We start from the raw sequence: 20,594 nt of genomic DNA, 5'->3' as shown, positions 1-20,594 counted from the left end.
TAAATAAATAAATAAATAAATGTAGGCCTTAATTTTGTTTGTTTCTTGTAGTGCACACAATTAAACACGAGGTGGCCTCAAACTCTACTTGAAGTGCTGCCGAAAATAATCTTCAAAATCCAAAACAAACACTTTACAAGACATAGACCACTGAAAATAGAGGAAGTGCATAAACACACCTCAGTCTAGGTATAGGAGCACATTCCTCTCCAATAAGGCAATATATAATGGAACCAGACAAAGAAGAGTGTGTGTCCATGTGCTCCTTTTAAAAGCAGTGCTCATATGAATTGCTATAACTTTTACAACCTTTGGGCGACTGCTCATGGAACAAGTCCAGAAACATAGCATTAATGAAAAGTGTGCTTTAACTGGTACTTTAGCCTAGAGCCTCTGGGTTCCTATTCTGGCTATCCCCCTACTAAGCTCTAGAAGCGCATGAGTCTGTTTTGTTGGAGCATCGTATCTCTATAATACAAGTACAATGTTCACAAACACATGACTAAGAACAGAGGAAGTATATCAACACACATCATGCCGACCATTTCTCTCTTTGTCTGCTTGTTTATGTATCATATTTGGGGGGCAGATGATGAACTGATGCATTTCTTCTGTTCTCATTTATCTGTCTAGGTAGATCAAATTTATATTAGTGAGAGATTGTGTTCCAGCACTAAATGCATCAAAGGCAAATTACCACAAGTTCAATAGTTAACTGGACAAGGAGTCAAACTAGTAAATTGAAAGATCTAGGTTTGAGCCCTTGTTAAAGCATGTAGGGTGCTATGCTTAGCACATTGGAACAATACTTGTATCTATTATCATAGTTTAATCTAACACTGGTAAAAAAGTAGCACAATTCCCTCTCTGTTTGGTTGCTTTATACAATATAATAAATGCAAAAAGATCCTTAGGGTCTAAGTAAAATGTTAAAGCTTCAAAAAATTGTTTGTATTACTTCCTGAACATAGCAAATCAGTATTTGCAAATAAATAAACACATAAATGATGTTTGACCGAACTACACATTAGTTTTAGTGTAATTGTGTAACTGCATTTCAAAAGTTGCTGATATTTGTCTTCATTTCCTAATACAATGAGAGGCCCTTGCAAATTAATTGCCTGCTTCTGCTAGGTTAAAGTATTACTATGAGTTAAGGAGAAAAGAAAAGGCAATAGTTACGCTCAAGCAATATTTTAATTTCATTTCATTTTAGCTAGTACACCATGAGTTGTGCAACATGTATGTGTGTATATCTATATCTGTGCCTATATCTATATACATTATCATTACTATTAAGGCATACTGCTGTCATAGTCAAGTTTATTCATTTGTCTATCAATTTATTCAGTTTATATCTGTCTAGGTTCTCAAGTTCAATGATGGTGTCTCCAGAAAACTATATAAAGGTCATTGGAACTCCCTTAATGTCAAAAAAGTGTTTAAAAAGTGGTCATAAAAGATAACATTCACTGCATTGTATAGAAACAATTGTTGTCCCCACACTGCACGTGCACAGAGACATACACACAAACACAGACATGCACACATACTGGCACGGGCGTACATGTTACATAATTACTTATGCTCACACCATACCCATCTACTTATTATTCTAACTCTGAGTTTGCCATTGCTGTTCAGGAAAGGCTGTGATGATGCTCAGAGGAAACAGTGTTAGTCACAATAATAGCGCATTGGACAAACTGGTCTGACGGACCTTTTCATCCATATACTGAGCTATTAACAAATTGTCGGTATGTAGGAGACTTTGCCATTAGCACTGATTAAAAAAAAATATCTGTTGTTGATATTGAATGATCCAACCGTCTTTATGTCAGGCAAAGATGTGACAGTCAAATGTTCCCCAGTCATCATAGGCGTGTCTTCCCAACAATACATGCATACATATAAACACACACACACACACACACACACACACACACACACAGACATATATATATATATATATATATATATATATATATATATATATATATATATATATAGATAGATATATAGATATATATCGAGACAGAGAGATCACTAAATTAAAACTCAGAATACCAAAACCTTTCAATTGCAAGTTTCAAAGCCAGCATGATTTGGTAGCTTATGCATACATAGGTATAATAGACAATGTAGATGGATATAACTTACTTGTGCCCACATTTTGCACATGATAAACCATACAACAGAGACAGACAGGGAGTGAGCCAGACAGAGATCAAATATTATACATGCAAAACATGACCAAACAGCAGGTGATTCAGGAAGAAAGCCACAGGGGTTATGTATAGTCAGAGTCAAGGCACAGCATAACCAAGTCATCTGTTCTCACCAGCACTTACCAGTGGATAACCTCACGGTAGGACAGAAAGGATCTGCAAGGAACAGCCAAACAAGTTAGTAGAAGCATAGCTGACATTAGGCACATACAAAAACACATGGGTCATTGGGGCCCCAAGATAACCTGTGGCTGTCAAGGGCCCAACAAGCACTACCATTCTGGATCAAGAAGTTCTGAAAAAAATAGCAAACTTCACCTGCACATGAGTGCCAATACTGAAAAACTTGTTGGGTGAGTAGTTGCTGGAACAAAGAGTTAATTCTTTCCAGCTAAGAGACAAAGAAAGAGGTAAGTACTCAGAAGGAAACAGAGGTTCTTCTCTGACTGATTCCTGAATGACCATATACGATGGTCAGCCCATGCTGGCACCTGCTTCTTTTCGTGCTTCTGGCTACTGTAGCTCTCCCAACATAGCGTATCTTATACCTGTACTTAACTATGCCTGACTGTAGCTCTCCCAACACAGCGTATCTTATACCTGTACTTAATTATGTCTGACTGTAGCTCTCCCAACACAGCGTATCTTATACCTGTACTTAATTATGTCTGACTGTAGCTCTCCCAACACAGCATATCTTATACCTGTACTTTATTATGTCTGACTGTAGCTCTCCCAACACAACATATCTTATACCTGTACTTAATTACGTCTGACTGTAGCTCTCCCAACACAGCGTATCTGATACCTGTACTTAATGATGTCTGACTGTAGCTCTCCCAACACAGCATATATTATACCTGTACTTAATTATGTCTGACTGTAGCTCTCCCAACACATCATATCTTACACCTGTACTTAATTATGTCTGACTGTAGCTCTCCCAACACAGCATATCTTATACCTGTACTTAATTATGTCTGACTGTAGCTCTCCCAACACAGCATATCTTCTATCTGTACTTAATTATGTCTAGTTGTAGCTCCCCCAATACAGCATATTTTGTACTTAATGATGTCTGGCTGTATCTCTCCCAACACAGCATATCTTATTCTAGTACTTAATGATGTCTGACTATAGCTCTCCCGACACAGCATATCTTGTACTTAATGATGTCTGACTTGTACTTAATGATGTCTGAATGTAGCTCTCCCAACACAGCATATCTTATATTTGTACATAATGATGTCTCTAGGGGCTGTATTTTTCTCTAATAGCCCATCGGGCATGATCACTGCTGGAATAAATTCCCCTCCTAATAAAACAGAACCACACAGTCCCATCATATGGCTTAATGTCATTTTAATACATTTTCCCCTTTTAGGTCACTGTCTTTGTGGACATTTTTGAAAATGAGAGTGACTAGGGTAGTGAGAATGACATTTGTCATGCATCCATATCAAGTGCACAAAGACTCTTTGGATGCCTTGCTCTTCAACAGTATTTTTAAAAGCTTGAAGCAGCTGCTCCTAAAAGTCTTTTCTATAGAGTTCATATTGTTTTCAGCAAAGCAAATGGTTATTTTAAAACTGTACCTAACTGATGATAGAGATAAGAAAGACAAAAGCTGGAAGATTCATGTTATTATAAGACTTGTTTGGCTCTGACAACATAGATGGATTTGGGCAGTTAAAGGAATGGGACAAAAATATTGAATGAAGACACATGATAAATTAAGAGTACCGGTGCAAGTAGGTGGTAGGCTGGGAATATATTTTAATCTGTCCTGTGCACTTCTGAAAAAGTGGCACTTGTGTTTGTGTTTAGTTTTATTGCCTGAATAATATGTATAGGCTCATATGATTTATTTCATTTAATTTTTGGTATCCAGGTAGGTGTGCTTGTCTGGAGACCATTTTCAGCCACAACTTGAAAGTAAAGAAAGCAAACAACAGGAATATTCAAGACATTTAATAATAATGATAATAATAATAATAATAATAATAATAATCATCATCATCATCATCATAATAATAATAATAATAATAATAATAATAATAATAATAATCATCATCATCATCATAATAATAATAATAATAATAATAAGGGATATTTGTGTATGAGTTGAGCAGGGAGCAGAAAGTAAATGTTGATTTCTGCAGTACAGCTACTGACTGCTAGATATAGGGCAGGATTCACGAAGCCTCCGGGTAAGAGTTACAAGTCTTACACGGAGGCTGCAGTTAAACGGTGTGATGTCAGCATGCCATGCATATTCATGAGGGCATACTGACTCACACCCAAGGCTAACACGGTCCGTGTAAGAAAGTAGGGGGCGTGTCCGCAGGGCGAGTCCTGCAAACGGACACGCCCCCAGAAGAGGAACAGTCCCGAAAGTAAACCCCCATGAGAGAGTCCGTGTAAATGTCAACAAACACAACATGACACATGGCCCCACAGACTATAAACATAAAATGTAAAAATGAACATGTTATATTTTTTTTATAAGTTTTAAAGATGTTTGCCCGTAATTGCGCTCGTTTGCGCGGGCGTGCCCATCGCTTAGCCACAGTTAGCAGTCAGTGGAAAAGCATATAAGATCTAAATATGCAAAGTAAGCCAAGAAGCAATAGCGTAGCGGTAGAGACGTCAGCTGAAGAGGAGGCAGTCACGGTTCGAGCCCCCACAACATCAATTTTTATTTCTAGTGAAATAAGCACAAAACAATTCCCTGACACATATGTACATATATAAAATTATATTTTATGTAAAATGTAATGAAATGGGCCATGTATTTTGAAGAAATGTGAGATAAAAAAAAAAAAATGTCAGAAGTGCCTATAGCTGAGCTACGCTCTAACAAGCTGAGTATATCTGCCTGTAGGTGAGTAGTGGTTCAACAGGTGTAAAATGAGTGCCCGGGGTTGAGCAGTGTTGTAACACACTGAAACTGTGTGCCTGTCGCTGAGCTGAGCGTAATATGCATGCTGACAGCCAAATGACGCGTAACCCAGCATAACCCATTTGCGCAGAGCTGCGCACCGCGCCAACAAGCTAACCGACGGGCAACGTTAAGCAAGCTGTATCAAAACTGCCTTTACACAGACACACCTCCTAGCTTGTGTAGACAGTCATAAAAAAAAAAAAGCAATGGCCAGGCTCGAACTCAGGATACCATGCACCATAGTCAAAGTACTGAACCACTAAGCCATGACAGTTGCTCTGAGAAATGCAATATTAGCATATATATAGGAATGAATGGAAAGAGAAGCATGACAAAGCAGGTTTTGTGAAGCTGATACATTTCCAAAATGGCCAATCACAGATAAGTGTGGGAAAAACGGCATATATAAGCCCCATAGGCGGGAATACACAGCATAACTGATTGTGGAATCGATTTGCAGTCAGGATGGCAGGTGTAGGAGAGGGTAGTTGCTTCTGAGCACAGAGGTGGGGCATTGAGGAGTCCAAATATATGGTTTGGCTCCTCGTCCATGATCATGAGGCCCAACTCATGCAGGGCCAGGTCCTGTGGGGAGCATACAAGGCTGAGGCGTGGGACCGGTTGGCACATGATCTCACCAGTGCCACAGGAATACCAAGGACTGGTGAACAGGTCCATCACCACCATGCGGACCTGAAGAGATGGAAGCAGGACCAACTGAACTGTTGGATCCAGGAGGCCCAGCAAATGCCCAACGCCCCACTACTGAGTAAGTTACATGCAATTATTTATGTAAGAAATTAACCTAGCTGATATTATGGAGATGTGTATTCCAATATTACTTCATTCATATTACAGCTGCAGGTGTCCGTTCCATGAATCGTCGAGCCTATGCCAATAGGCTTGTGCGGTTGCGCCACCAAGCAGGTTAGCAATTCTCTCCCTGTAACTGTTAAAAAATATAAGTATGACAGCTTGCAAAAGAGTGCAGTGTAGTCACTCATTAATAAATAGTTCAAGTAACAGTGTAAGAGAGATTCTGCTAGTACTGTGTGATTACATAAGTGTGATGCAGCCTGTAATCCAAAAATAAAAATGAAACAAGTCTGAAATAAAGATGTTCCACCTGTAGTGTAATAGTACATAACCTGCAGCAGGCTGTAAATTACAGCTACACAAGCTGAGTACAACACATGTGTGAAATATAGCCCTGTTTAAAATCTGAAACATGAAACAAGTGAGACTGTTGGAAAAGATTGTTCTAACCAAGTAAAACATGTCAATAAAGCCTAGAATTAAGTACCATCCTGAATTGTAAAAATAAAACAAGTGAGAGTGTGAGAAAGAGGTATGTATCCACCAATAACATTGTAATAATTCCTGAATAAAGTATACTGCAGTCAGTACAGAATGAAATGAATGTGACAGGCACAACCAAAGAGTGAAATGTGTGCAATAAAGTACTGAAGCTGGAATGTCTGTCCCACAATTTGGATATGTTGCTGTACCTTTGCAATATGCAGATAGTATGGTTGTATGAAATACCAAACATCCACAGTTGTCTAGAGCCATATAAAGCAAATGTAGCAGGATGCTGTAGCTGAACAGAGCCAGATATGAATGTGTATGAATAAAAATGCAATGTATATTAATGTAGCAGTAACATTCCCATCACCAACATGCCTACGTTTACACATAGGAAACTGTAGTCAGACCTGTAGGGTGTATATATTTGCAGCTAGTAGAGAAATGTACAGCATATGTATAGGTATTTGAAGTTGTTAATGAAATATTTCTCCACCCTACCCTATAACCACAAATAATCCATTCCACATGAAATGGGTATGTGTATTCACAATTAATTCCCCTGGACATTTGTCCTGTTGGTTCATACATATTTGCATGTACGTTGATGCATGTGCCCTGTTCATACATCCAAACCTGATGGCCTGTTGCCATCAATCAAACCTGCATGCTGTTGGATTGTGTAATGTGTTATGCTTGCTGTTCAATGTCTTGCATTTATGGGTGTTTGGTTAATGGGAATACTAATACATGCTGTTACAACTAATTGTGAATGGTATTGTTTGTTACTAACCCAAACTGTCATAAAATAATGCAAAACATAGGACGACAGGGAAGGCGGGTTCCAGCGGACACACCTCTCCCACCTCAGCTGGCGAGTGCACCTGGCACTAGTGCCCAGGTCGGACCCTCTTCCGGTGGCCCTGTGCCACCTTCGAGTAGAAGCGCTGCAGGGGATGGGGCTCGTCCCCCCTCTGCAAGCATGGCCAGAGGAGACCGTCCACTCACCATCCGTAGTGTCCGGACTGTGGTGCGTAGGGAGATCAGGCATTCTGTGCTTGAGCCCCTACGCCAGCTTGAGGCACGGGTGGCACAACTCACGGGCATGCCTGCTGCCCGTCCTACACAGCCTCCAGCACAGCCCCGTCCTGGGCAGTGAAGGCACAGTGGCAACTGCCCATGGGTGGGGATCTCAGTTCCACTGTTGCCATCTGTGGGCTCATGGGCTCGAGATATCCAAACATCCGTCCCTGTCAATTGTGTTTCCCCCCAACATGTGTCATACACCACCCCAGTATGCGTCTTGTTTGTCTTGTCTGTTAACCTCCCCTACCTACTTACCACCCCAACTATACCTACTTCCTGTACCTGACATTCCACTCTCACCTGAAAAAAAAAAGGGCACTCTGTTCCCGCAAAAAATTACGCCCCATACATAGCTGCCCATTTCGCAGACATGTCTGCTGGACATGTAAACTGGCAATTACAACTGGCTGTACAACAAATATTGTTGTCCTCACCCCTCTCTCAGGGGTGGAAGGTTTCAAATTTCACACCAAATTACACACATATGCACAGCTGTTGCTGATAAAGAAATGGGCAGCTATGGGCCTATCCTACATCCTTCCTGCAAATCCCGAGCTTGTTTTCCTACTGTCCTACCCTCTTTGTGCCCCCTTTTTCACCACTTTCCTATCTCCCCATTTTCTTTTCTTTCAAAGAAATTAGAGCGGGTGTGTGTGAGAGTAAGCACTTTTAAGCAGTTGTAAGCGGGTGTGCGCTTGTGTGCGCTTAGCTAAGCGTGTGTGCACGAAGCTAAGCGACAGTGCGCATGCGTGAGCTCCGCGCAAACCAGCACTAACCCGCTTACAACTGCTTAAAAGTGCCTTAGTCATTCTGAATGACAAGGCCTGTAGTCTGCTCAGAAGCAAAATAAAATCCCACTGTCAGTCCCGAACCCAGGACCTTGGAAACAGTAGTCTGCATGACTTACCACTAAGCCATGACTGCTATACAAGAACATTGTGCTGAAAGAAATATATCATGAAATAGTAGGAATGAATGTAAAGGGAATATAGGAAGTCTAGTACACAAAGCATGTCATGTATATTTACTGTCAAATCTAGTGGATTTGTAAAATATTACTGTGTGAAGAGAAACAGCCATGCTAGTTGGTAGCTAGTAGGTAATAATGTCACAGTAGCACCTTGCAAGCCACACACATACTCAGAGCAGGATAAACACTGCCATAGTTTAATAGTTAAGAGCCCAGACATAGCAACTGTGACTGAGTTACAGGGATGTCCCTGATTTGAAAACAAATGTCAACTGTGCCCCACTGACTCCTGTGAAATGTACTAACAGTAGGCAGAAAGGTGTTACAACACATGCAATGGTAACTATGAATTACTGAAAGTATGCACCACTTGCACGTCACAAATGGTGTAGTAATACATATGCTCAAAATAACCCACAGTCACAACTGCAGAATATCAGAAAATTTCATGGGTGTATCCCACTGATATGTACCATTCCATGAGGCTGATAAAAGATGCACCTGAGAGTATCTGAGGCCTGCTCAGCAGCATAATCAAATACCCTTCTAAGTGTCAAGGCCCACACCATGGCCAGACCACACTGCATGCAGTACCACCCTACCACAACAAACACATAGGGAATTGCTGCTCAAACAGATATAGCAAGCATTACAAGCTGTGAATGTAAATGGAAAATAGGAAAGCCATAGCAACACATTACAGTAAAGACACCTAGCAGGCATACAAGGAGTGAATGTAAAGGGCAAATATTGAAGCCATAGCAACAAATTGCAAGAGCCACTGCTATATACCAGTTACACCACAAGTCCCACAGGAAAGCACACACACCCATATACACAGTATTACTAGTCTTAGGTGTCAGTTTACATACACACTGAGAAGAGGAAACTGGAGGAAGGAATACTCAGGTTACAGTACAACATGCATTGCAGTGTCTACAACACAGCCTGAAATATGAGAGACATACCAACCATTACACTCACAGAACAGTGTCCACAGCATACCAGCATGGTCCCCACCCTGATAATCTGAAAGGGCTACGCCTACCTAACAAACCTTTTTATAGCACTGTCCTGAAATCACAGTGAGAACTGCAATCACTACACAACAGGCTGCATGCAATTAGTAAATGCTGGCTAACAATTGGTGCAGAGGCCATCACATGGACATGTGCAGATACCTACAAAAGCATCCTGTACTCCCAGTCCACACATGCAATACTTTCATTGCACCCTCTGGAGGTAGAGACAGAGAGAGAGAGAGAGAGAGAGAGAGAGAAAGGAAAGAAAGAAAGAAAGAAAATATATAACAACAAAACAAACAAGTTGTCATCACAACCTGACACTGCCAAGGCAAACTGAAGCTGGCAAGAGAAGCAGCAGCAGGCCAACTATCAGAAAGCCAATGCAAACAGCTGTAACAAACACAGGTAATGTAAAGTAATAATATAATAGTCTACATACTGTCAACCCTCCATATGTGTTATTGGTCTGTATCTATGTATATGAAGATGTGCATAGGGCAGGGGACATACTGCAACTGTCACTGAAGGCTGTACATACATATGTATGTGAAGGTAACTATGTGCACATATCAATGTAGGTTGTAGTGCAATGTACAATGTAGGTTGTACAGTAATGGATGTTCATCAGTACATTAGTGTGTGTATACATATGTGTAAATAAAAAGGTTTATATATATATATATCTATCATATGTATACGTATGTATATCGAGATATGTATGTATATATATATATATATATATATATATATATATATATATATATATAATATGCATATATGTATACATAGATAGAGAGGGATGTAGAAATACATAGACATATATAGATAGATAGAATATGTACATACAGATATATGTAATACACACATACATATATAGATATATGTAGATACATATACATATACAGACAGATCTGACTGTCTACAGATATGTCTGTATATGACTATCTCTCTCTCTCTGTCCCACCCTCCCTCTCTCTTTCCCTCTGTCTCTCTCTCTCCCCCTCTCTCTCCATATCTATATCTATATATCTATATCTATATATATATTATATATGTATATATATATATATATATATATATATATATATATATATATATATATATATATATATATATATATATATATATACTGAGTGAGGCACATGTGTGCAGATGTATTGCAACAGGTGCCTGGTGACAAAGGCATGGAGTGAACACCAGTGTGGATACTGGAGTACCATACCCCATTCCAAAACACTTACACCAGTAACCACCACATATGTGCTTGCCTGCCCACCACTGCATGTGTCAGGGGGGAACAGGGGCAACAAGTGTACAATAGGCTCCCCATTGATATACACAGTGGCACACTAGTCCTGTAATACCTGTACATGGTATGTGTCAGCAGACATGGTGTGTCAGCTATGGACATGTAGGTCACTGTACCCCTCCACACCCCACAATGTCCTACATGGTATGTACCTCCCATGACAGCTACAGATATGGAGAAGGACACAGTCATACATAAGAAACTGTGACAATGCACTCAAACACATTACCTATGCAGAGTGACTGACAAGACCACAGAGCACACCCATACTACCTACATAGAGGTTACCACTGCTGGATATACATAGTTAAGTCACACCCATGACAGTTGTCCAACAACCATGGTAACACCTCACAACATCCACAACCCAAATGACCTATGTCTGTCGTCCTTGTCACCGCAGTAAAGAGCACATGGTGGAGGTACAGGTTCCTACCCACAGATAAGACATACCCTGGAGTAAACCACACAGCATTAAGATGCAAGGCTCCCCATGAGTAGATGTCAGACATACCCCTGCTGAATGTTATGCAGATAGGTAATATGCCATATGAGTCACCTTGTGTAACTGTTTGACAGGAGCAGGTACGATCACATCACATGTGTCACAAGGGGCAGGGTAGCATAACAGTATGCTGCTGTAGGCCCAGGCCCAATAGCATACTACCTACCTAAGACACAATGCACACCCACGAACCCATTGCAAACCAACTATGTGAGGTGGAATGAGTGTGCCAGTGACTGGGTGCATGTTATGTAATGGTGTGATTGCTCACCATGACTGTCTGTCTGTCATGGTAGTGTGTGTCCTTGGTGTGAGGCCAGAGACAGATGTGTGAGGTATTGTGATCCAAACATACTACATTGCCATATGTTGTGCTGTGTTACCCTGTATGTGACTGCGGTGTAGGTAGGGTTATGGCAAGTAAGAGTAGTGTGCATTACCAGTGAAATATGTAACATGCATTGCATGCAGTGCATGGGTTGATAATGTTCCCCATACAGTACCTTGATAGAAACCCCCAGTGTGAGGTTGTGCATTGGACCTGAACCAGTGTGCTGACTGCTGGAGTATACTAGTCTGTCGTATGGAGTGTGCCAGGTACTGTTGCACAGTTGTCGGCTGAGCACTGATATCTGGTCATTTACATGTGTATCCCCCAATAGACAGACAGATGCTATATATGGGAGTTAAGTTATATCACTACAGTCGAGTATTATGTGTATTATGTGTGCCATATTTTGCTGACATATATTGCTGACATATTTTTCTTTTCCTTTTCAGGGCTATGGTTCACCAGCGAAACCCTACCTACTCCTCTGAGGAGGATGAGGAGATACACCAAAGCCTGGTGTGGGATTTCGCAATACTCTTTTCCCGCACCAGCCAGAACCAGCAGGACAGGGCTGCACTGTGGCAAGACCTGGTCCATCGGGTAAATGACATAGGCACGCATAACCAGACATATGAGCAGGTACGCCATCACTGCAGTGATTTAATTAGAAATGTCCATCAGCATGCATCGGATATCCACAGGCAACAGCTTGCCACAGGTGGTGGGGTGGCTATACATCCCCCTCACCAGACTGGAGGGACTACTCCTAAGTGTTGTGGCTCCAGCCCAACAGCAACAACAGCAGCAGCATACATGCATAATGATGGAGGCTGGAGCCACCCAGCAGCAGGACTCGGAGCATGCAGGTAACATGCCATATGTATAGTTGACTGTTCTGTACACTGGTAGTTTATGCATGTGTGAGGTGTGTCCTCGGTTTGTAGCTGTTATCTTGGTAATTATTGTGCAAGAGTGATATTCTCAATATCAGCAGTAGACCTGTGGAAGCCAACTGTTGTACTACTGAACTGTATCATACTCACAGTATCAATGGCACAGTTGTGCCCACTGACAATAAATGTCTCATTTCTGCAGGTCCCTCTGGTGTAACAGCAAGGCAGCCTATCCATGCTGGTGAGTGTGTAATAACAATACCTTCAATACTCTTGATACTAATAGTAATAATAGGCTGAAGCAGTAGTGCTATGTGTTTGATTGCAGATGTGTTTGTGTCTGTGTGTTGATATCTCATATACTGAGGAATGTGCATGTGTGCATGTGCACCTGTGTGCATGTGTGCATGTGTGCATGTGCACCTGTGTGCATGTGTGCATGTGTGCATGTGTGCATGTGTGCATGTGTGCATGTGCACTTGTGTGCATGTGTGCATGTGTGCATGTGTGCCTGTGTGTATCAGTGGTGACATTGTGTACACATTGTAAACTGTGTTTCCTGTCTTACTCCCACAGGTTCTGGTGCTGCTCTGGTGTTGTGCAGCAGGGATCCTGAATCAGCTGCCGTGGATAGTGATAATGATGATACCTGTGTAATGGCACAGGGAGGTGTGCCAGGGTCCGTCGTTGGTCAGCCAATTGACAGTACACAGCTGTCGACCCCATCAATGTGCACAGTCATCCTGCCAACACATCCTTTGTCACCAATGTCCCTAGGTGATGGACAGGATACAGTGGGCATTGACCAGGGTAATGTGGTATCTGTGGCACATGCATCCCCACACAGCAGCCATGGCCAGGGTCCTGACATGGTACCACACAGGCAGATGTCCAGGGGTTCTCGTGGGAGCATCCGTGGGCATACTGCCCCTGTCAGACATGCCCACAGAGGTCTTATAACCTCAGCTATGCTTTGGGCTGTAATGCAGGCACAGTCATGTATGGAACGGTACACCAGACAGGGTCTGAGGGAGCTGAGAGCATGTCGCACAGCTATGAATGACAGTATGTGTGATGTTGCAGCTGCCATCTGTAATTTCACTGAGGTCATTGACAGACGTTGGGGGGACACATTAGATCTGTTCCACAACTACATGTCCATGAGCCAGGGCAATGGTGGATGGTTGAGGTGTCAACGTGGGCGTATGCCAGCAACAGCAGCAGCTGGCAGTTGTCGCGGATGACAACAGGCCCGCAGCCACTACCATAGTGCCAGCAGCAGCCCCAGCAATGCTGGATCTGTGCTGTCATCAGACCGCCCCAGGAGACCACGTGCACGTGGCTCTGGACAGTCCCAACAGGGACCTGTCTCCAGTCACCAACCACCTGCTTCTGATGACAGTACCCAGTCTGGCTTAGTACCTGATACGGTCCGTAGCACCCCTGTCCGTGGCCAGAGACAGTGATCTGTATGACCTGGCAGGTACAGTCTGTGGCTGTCCACAAACACCTGTATATGGCAGCCATGAGGTGGAACTGTGTGCATGCATACACACATGCAAATTGATAACACCTAGGGCTAAAGCATACATGCACACACTGCATCAACATTGCCCCATCTTGTACTGCTGTCCCTCACCAACACACACACACACATACATGTCAATTGGTTGTATCAGTGGCAGACTCAGGCATACCAAGTACACACCCTGTGCATATGATGAAACTGTGCCACCTCCTGCAATCTGTAACATCGGTGCAGGAACAGGTTAACATGGTGCTGATGCACAGGGTGACTATATAGAAGTGTAGTAATAGTATCATGTTGTCAACAGTACAGTGTAATGATATCATTGTGGGTATATCCCAGCATGCCTGATGCAGTAACAGTATGATTGTCATTGTATTGTTTTGTACACCCATAGTAATTACCATAGTGTAATGTCTGCACATCTTTGCATACTGGTGGTGAGGCTGTCAACAGAAGGCCACCTACATAGGTAGCACAGGGGATAAGAAAATGTAAGTATTGATACTCAATGATGGACATGTCAACTGCAAGTTGCATGCTGTCCACACTTGACTCTGCAATGAGGATGTTTGAGGATGTTGATATCTGTGCAGTAATACACAACAGGTTCAAGACTCACAAGAGCACCCTAGCACTACAAGGTCACACCTCATACCATGCATGACAGCCCCAAAACACAGAACTAACTATGACAGGAGGGAGAGTCTCCATACATGTCAAGGATACTGTGGTGCCAGGACAGGTAGCATACATCCTACTAAGTGTGGAACTGCTGAGTGAGGGCTCAGTGTCTGTTATTCGAAATGTGTATTAGTTCAGGTATGAGCACTTGGGTTTCAGGCCAGTTATTCTACATTACGAAGGTACATGGTCTGTACACTTGTGGGAGGTGAGGCTGGACCCTGCCCGTCTGACCTGTGCATTTCTGGGTACAGGCTTATAGTGCCTGCATATTTGCACTGTTACCTACTGGAAGTCGTACACCTTGTTTGTTGTAGCATAGTCTAGATCCAGGCCTGCTGACTGTAGCTTTGTTTGTATGCATGCATGCTTGTTATTTCCCTGAAACACTGATTCCACCTGCAATGCAGATTTACAGCACCTCTGTGGATCCCTAGTGACATCTGTATTGCTTACTGTACTGATGTCCATGTCTCACTTGACAGAACGTCACTGTTTGTCCTGTTTGCATGTAAGTTGCCTGTAACACATTGCATATGACTTACCTGGCATTTGCTCACAAAAGCATTTATATATGCCAGCACTAACAAATCAGAAGCACTACACCCTCACATACTCACCTTGAGTACCTTGTTCCCCATTGGCCCTATGTGTTGTTAATTATTATGGAATTCACAATACTATGGTAGCATGTGCAAATGTCACTTGTCAATCTCCTCTCTGGTCCAGTTGGTGAATCTGTGAGTCATGTGGCAATGTTACAGCTGCCTCATGTGCACAGACAACCCTCTCCCCTTCCCATAAACTTACAACACATGTGAGAGATGCAACCACATAGCCAAACTGGGGGCTAAGCTCTCTTAACTCAGTACTGGCATAACCTGTCAGGTGGAGTGGGATACTACAGTGAATACAATACCAGTCTCACATAGACCTACCACGACAGCAATCCAAACACATAAACACACAGGAACATTCTTGGAGTCTCAGAATAGCATCCTGCCTGAGCAGCAGACACCTGCAAAGCAGACACACAAGCAAATGTTACACCAGAACAGAGCACGTGCAACACATAGCTCACAAAGCCTGTGTGCTGAACAGTCACAGCCCGTACGGCTAAACAACACACCTGCTACAGTTGTAATAGGTACCTCTATTGTCAGGTACACTGAGGTCCCGCTCACCAGGCTGAACAAGGAGAAGGTCATGGTGAGATGCCCGTCGGGTACTATGATCCACCACATAACACAAGCATACAGGTCACTCCAAGGCATGTACAAATATGACTCAGTCATTGTCCGTGCCAGTGTGAATGACCTGTGATGTACCTCCCTGGACTACATGATAGGGGACATAGAGGGGCTCTCTGAGCATGTGGCACAGGCTGGTATGACCCTGACCTTGAGTAGCATCTTACCCTCACCAAGAATGCTGCCACAATATGTAGACAGGATGATCAATTTCTACAATTGGCTTATGTTTCAGTGACATTCAAAGGGGATCCAATGCCTGTCTGCGTGGGATTACATGCTAGACAAACCACAATGCTTTGCTAGGGACAGCTTGCACCTGTCACTCATGGGCCGTTGTATATTGGCAAAGGCTCTTGCTACACACATAGTGCCTTTTTATGCAAGGCTCAAATTACATAGCCACCTACACAGGTATCACACGGGATAGGACACTAATAGTAATGCTACTCAATGCCAGCAGTGTAAACCTCAAGATGCATGCACTAGAAACTGTCCTTAGCATGGAGAACAGCAATATCTGTGCAGTAACAGAATCCTGGTACAAGGCTCCCAGGTGCACCCCATCACTGCCAGGTCATACCTCATACCATGCTTGTCGTCCCCTAAACATGCACCAAACCAGAACAGGGGGGAGCTATAAAAAGGCACCACAGATACACACACCTCCAGGTTGGTGGCACAGCACAAAGCATCAGAGCCTATCCATGTGAAACTAACAGTGGGTTAGAATGCCTTCAGGTTCATAGGCTGGCACACACCACCCTCCCATACCCAGGAAACCCACTAGGCCTTCCTGACAACACTGGGAATATGACGGTCTCAACAAACACCATTATATGGGTGGACTGCAACTACCCAAACATAGAGTGTGAGCATTACTCTAGCTCCAAGACCCTAGCTGAAAGGTTCCTAGCATTTATTCACTGAATTGCTATGGAACAACTTGTTACCACTCCCACAAGAGGTGAAAACATGCTGCACCTGTTCATCAACAACATGTGGACTATATGCTCCAGACCAGACGTGTATCCCTCGCTGGTAGGATGACACCATATACAACTCACACTGTATATTCACATACCACATGCAGCCCCTGCACAGAACACCACAGTCATAAAGTTGTCTAATGCAAATTCCATGTATTCACATGAGGCAGACTTCAGACATGGGAACTATTGAAGGTCACAGGTACATATGTGTATGTGGCACACACATACATCATGTGTGCATTGACATTACTGATATAATCTATGTCGTGCAATATTGGGAACAACACCCCACACACATGGACAAACTGTGTGACAAAAACACACATAGCGTTTGTAGGATACAAACCCCTACCTAACTGTATTATGACACTTGTGAGAGGCGCAGTAGCAGAGCATGCTATTCGCATTACAGGGAGGCTTGCTTTCTCCTGCTGTACTTATAGGGTGCTGACATCATCAGTGTTTAGACAGTGGAATATGCAGCATGTGGTGTGTTGTACTAGTTGCCAAAAGGGACATTCCTCTTACACATAGAATTGCACACACACTCACTGAGCACTTGCAGGATTCAACCCCCTACCTAACTATGTTATGACACTTGTGAGAGATGCAGTAGCAGAGTGCACTATTTGCATTACTGGGAGGCTTGCTTTCTCCTGCTGTACTTATAGAGTGCTGACATCATCAGTGTTTAGACAGTGGAATATGCAGCATGTGGTGTGTTGTACTAGTTGCCAAAAGGGACATTTATCTTACACATTGAATTGCATGCACCCTACAGATTTTACATGGTACCAACTGTCCATTGATTCCAGCTTGGTCATGGCTTTATACATCAGGCACAGATCACCTCTAGCCATGGTATGGCACTGTGTGGAGCTGCAGTTTGTTTAATCAGGCAACACATGGCATCTGTTACAGCTTTGAGATCCTACTGGTGGGGTACTTGTGGGGTCTTTCCAGTTGATGCAGGTGTACTTATAGGGTGCTGACATCATCAGTGTTTAGACAGTGGAATGCGCAGCATGACCTGGTGTGTTGTACCTTCATGATTAGTTGCCATAAGGGACATTTCTTTTACACATGCAGAATTGTCACACAGGATATCTCCCTAGGTCTCTTATTGCTCCTGATGTACTTAATGGGTTAACACCTATGTGGTAATTTGTGGCCACGTACTGTGTTTCCACAGAGGATGACTATACACTATTCTGCATTTTGCTTGTTGACATGGCTGTGGCACCACTTGTCTGTTTCTATGTGTGCCTTTAGTAGGATGCTTGTGTCAGCTGGAGGGTCCAATATGGTGGGCAGTTTGTAGTCATCTGCGAACCTGTTCAGACACAGTCCTTCCATGTTGGCCTGTACCTATGTGACATATATACCATACAAGAGAGGTCCCAGGACCGTGCCTTGTGGGATGCCAGTTGTACCTGGTTTGTAGTCTGACATGGCTGCAGCATTTCTGACCAGGTCAGTTCTGTCCTTGAGCTGGTTTGCAACCCATCTACTTGGATAGGGGTTTATAGTTAGGCTGGTGAGCTTATCTGTACTGAACAACTGGGGTATTGTATGGAAGGGTTTAGCAAGGTCCAGATAGGCTGTGTGAACCACATTCCCCTCATCAATGGCCTTGGTGCATGTTTCACATTAGTCAGACATGTTTAAGGGGCAGGATCTGCCCTATGACAGCCACACTGGGTAGGGTCCAATGTCTGTAGGTACCCAATCTTGTTATTCCTGGGGTCCATGATCATCCTCTCCATTACTTTGCCGACCAAGATAGTCAGGGTTGAGGGGTGATAGTTTGCATTATCCATTCAGGCACCACCTTTGTGGTGAGGGACCACTGTTTCTGTACACTGCTCTTTGGGTACATATCCTGTGGTAAGACTGAGAGTGAGCAGTAGTGCTATTTGGTGTTCCATTCTTCTTACAGTTCTTGTTGGACACAACCCAGGACACCATCTGGTACCATTGATGCTGTGTGGTTTGCTTTGTAGATGCTGGCTGTTACCTCAGCATCTGCAATGTCAGGGGGCCAGCACTCTGCTGGGATAGATATTTGGCAGTTTGGTGCTGGTAGGGAGTTTGCAAAGAATCTGTTAGGTTGGATGTTGGCAATGTGTGTGGGTTTGGTGTATTGTTTGTGATATTTGAGTAATGCAGAGCATATCTGTGGATTATCACCATGGTTCCTACCATCAGTTAGGACAGCTGTGTGATTATCCTTTGTGTCCTGCACAATTTGTATTGTCATAGGTTCATAGGTTCATACTAGGCTATCTGCCCTGGCCATGTTTGAGCCTAGACAGACTGTGTGTGGCTTTCAACACCCCTTGCAATGTGCATATTATGCCCATTTAGGGTTTACTTTACTATATGTGACACAGAGATGGCCCCCAGTGTACACCTACTATCTCCCATGCACTTGACTGGATTTCTCTTGTTGAGTATGAGTGTGGAGCTCAGCCTGTCATGGACTGGGATTCTGTTCCAGAGTGTAAGGAGCCTCTGGGTTATGAATCTGTCCCTCCAGCACATCCTATTTATCTATGTGTGGAGGTTCAGATATCTCACTGTGGTGTCTCTGCTGGATTTGGAGTTTCTGCAGTGGAGCATGTCCATTCATTCTGGATTGGACATGGCCTTGTACATCAGGCATACATCGCCTCTGACTGGGCAGTATGCATGTGAATTGGGCTGTGGTTTCTTCAGCCAGGCAGCAGATGACAAATGTTTGGACCCTTTATCCTCTTGGTGAGGAACGTTTGGGGTCTTTCTAACTGCTGCAGGTGTCAGGTAAGGTACATCCAAAATGGGATCATTGTTCTCAAGTATGGGCCTGATAAGAGAAGAGTATGGGGGCACAGTGACCTCTCTTGATCTACATGTGCATCCTTTCATGTTAAGGTGGGCAATATAGCAGGTCTTCCTGGCCACCTTGGCAATGTGAGTGTCACATGATGGGTTACTGTCCACTTGTGTCCCTAGGTCCCTGATTACTTCTTCTGTACATAATGGATTACCACCTATGTCATACTTTGTGTGTGCCTTGTTTGGTATTTGGTGAGACATTCATACTCTGCAGTGTCTTCAGGAAGGCTGACTGGGGTTCCTGGGTTTGGGAGGGTGGTCTGTAGCAGGCTGCAAACTGGGACGCAGTTTGAGCCACTGTTACTTGCCCGTGGATAGTCCATGCTGCTTCTTGCTGTGGTTCCAACCTGGGGGTGTGGTTATCCTTGACAATTATTGATAGCCACACTCCTATTGTAGTTTGTCCATGTTTTGGGGCTGTAAAGCATGGTATAAGGCATAACCTGATAGTATTAGGGTGCTCTTCTGAGCCTTGACCCAGGTTTCTGTTACAGAACAGATATTACCATTCTCCATGCTGAGGTGGGTTTGGTCTGCATGCATCTTGCAGTTTAGACTTCTGGCATTGGGTAGCATTATGTCCAGGTTGTTATCCCTTGTGCTACCTATGGTTGTGGGTTTGTGTTTCCAGCCTTACCTATTCAAGGCACAGTGGGGGTGACAACAG

Source organism: Protopterus annectens, chromosome 6.part0 (assembly GCF_019279795.1).
Source record: "Protopterus annectens isolate FY-2018-M chromosome 6.part0, PAN1.0, whole genome shotgun sequence".
Lineage (NCBI taxonomy): Eukaryota > Metazoa > Chordata > Ceratodontiformes > Protopteridae > Protopterus > Protopterus annectens.
The sequence above is the reverse complement of the archived record's forward strand: the minus strand, read 5'-3'. Positions refer to the sequence as shown.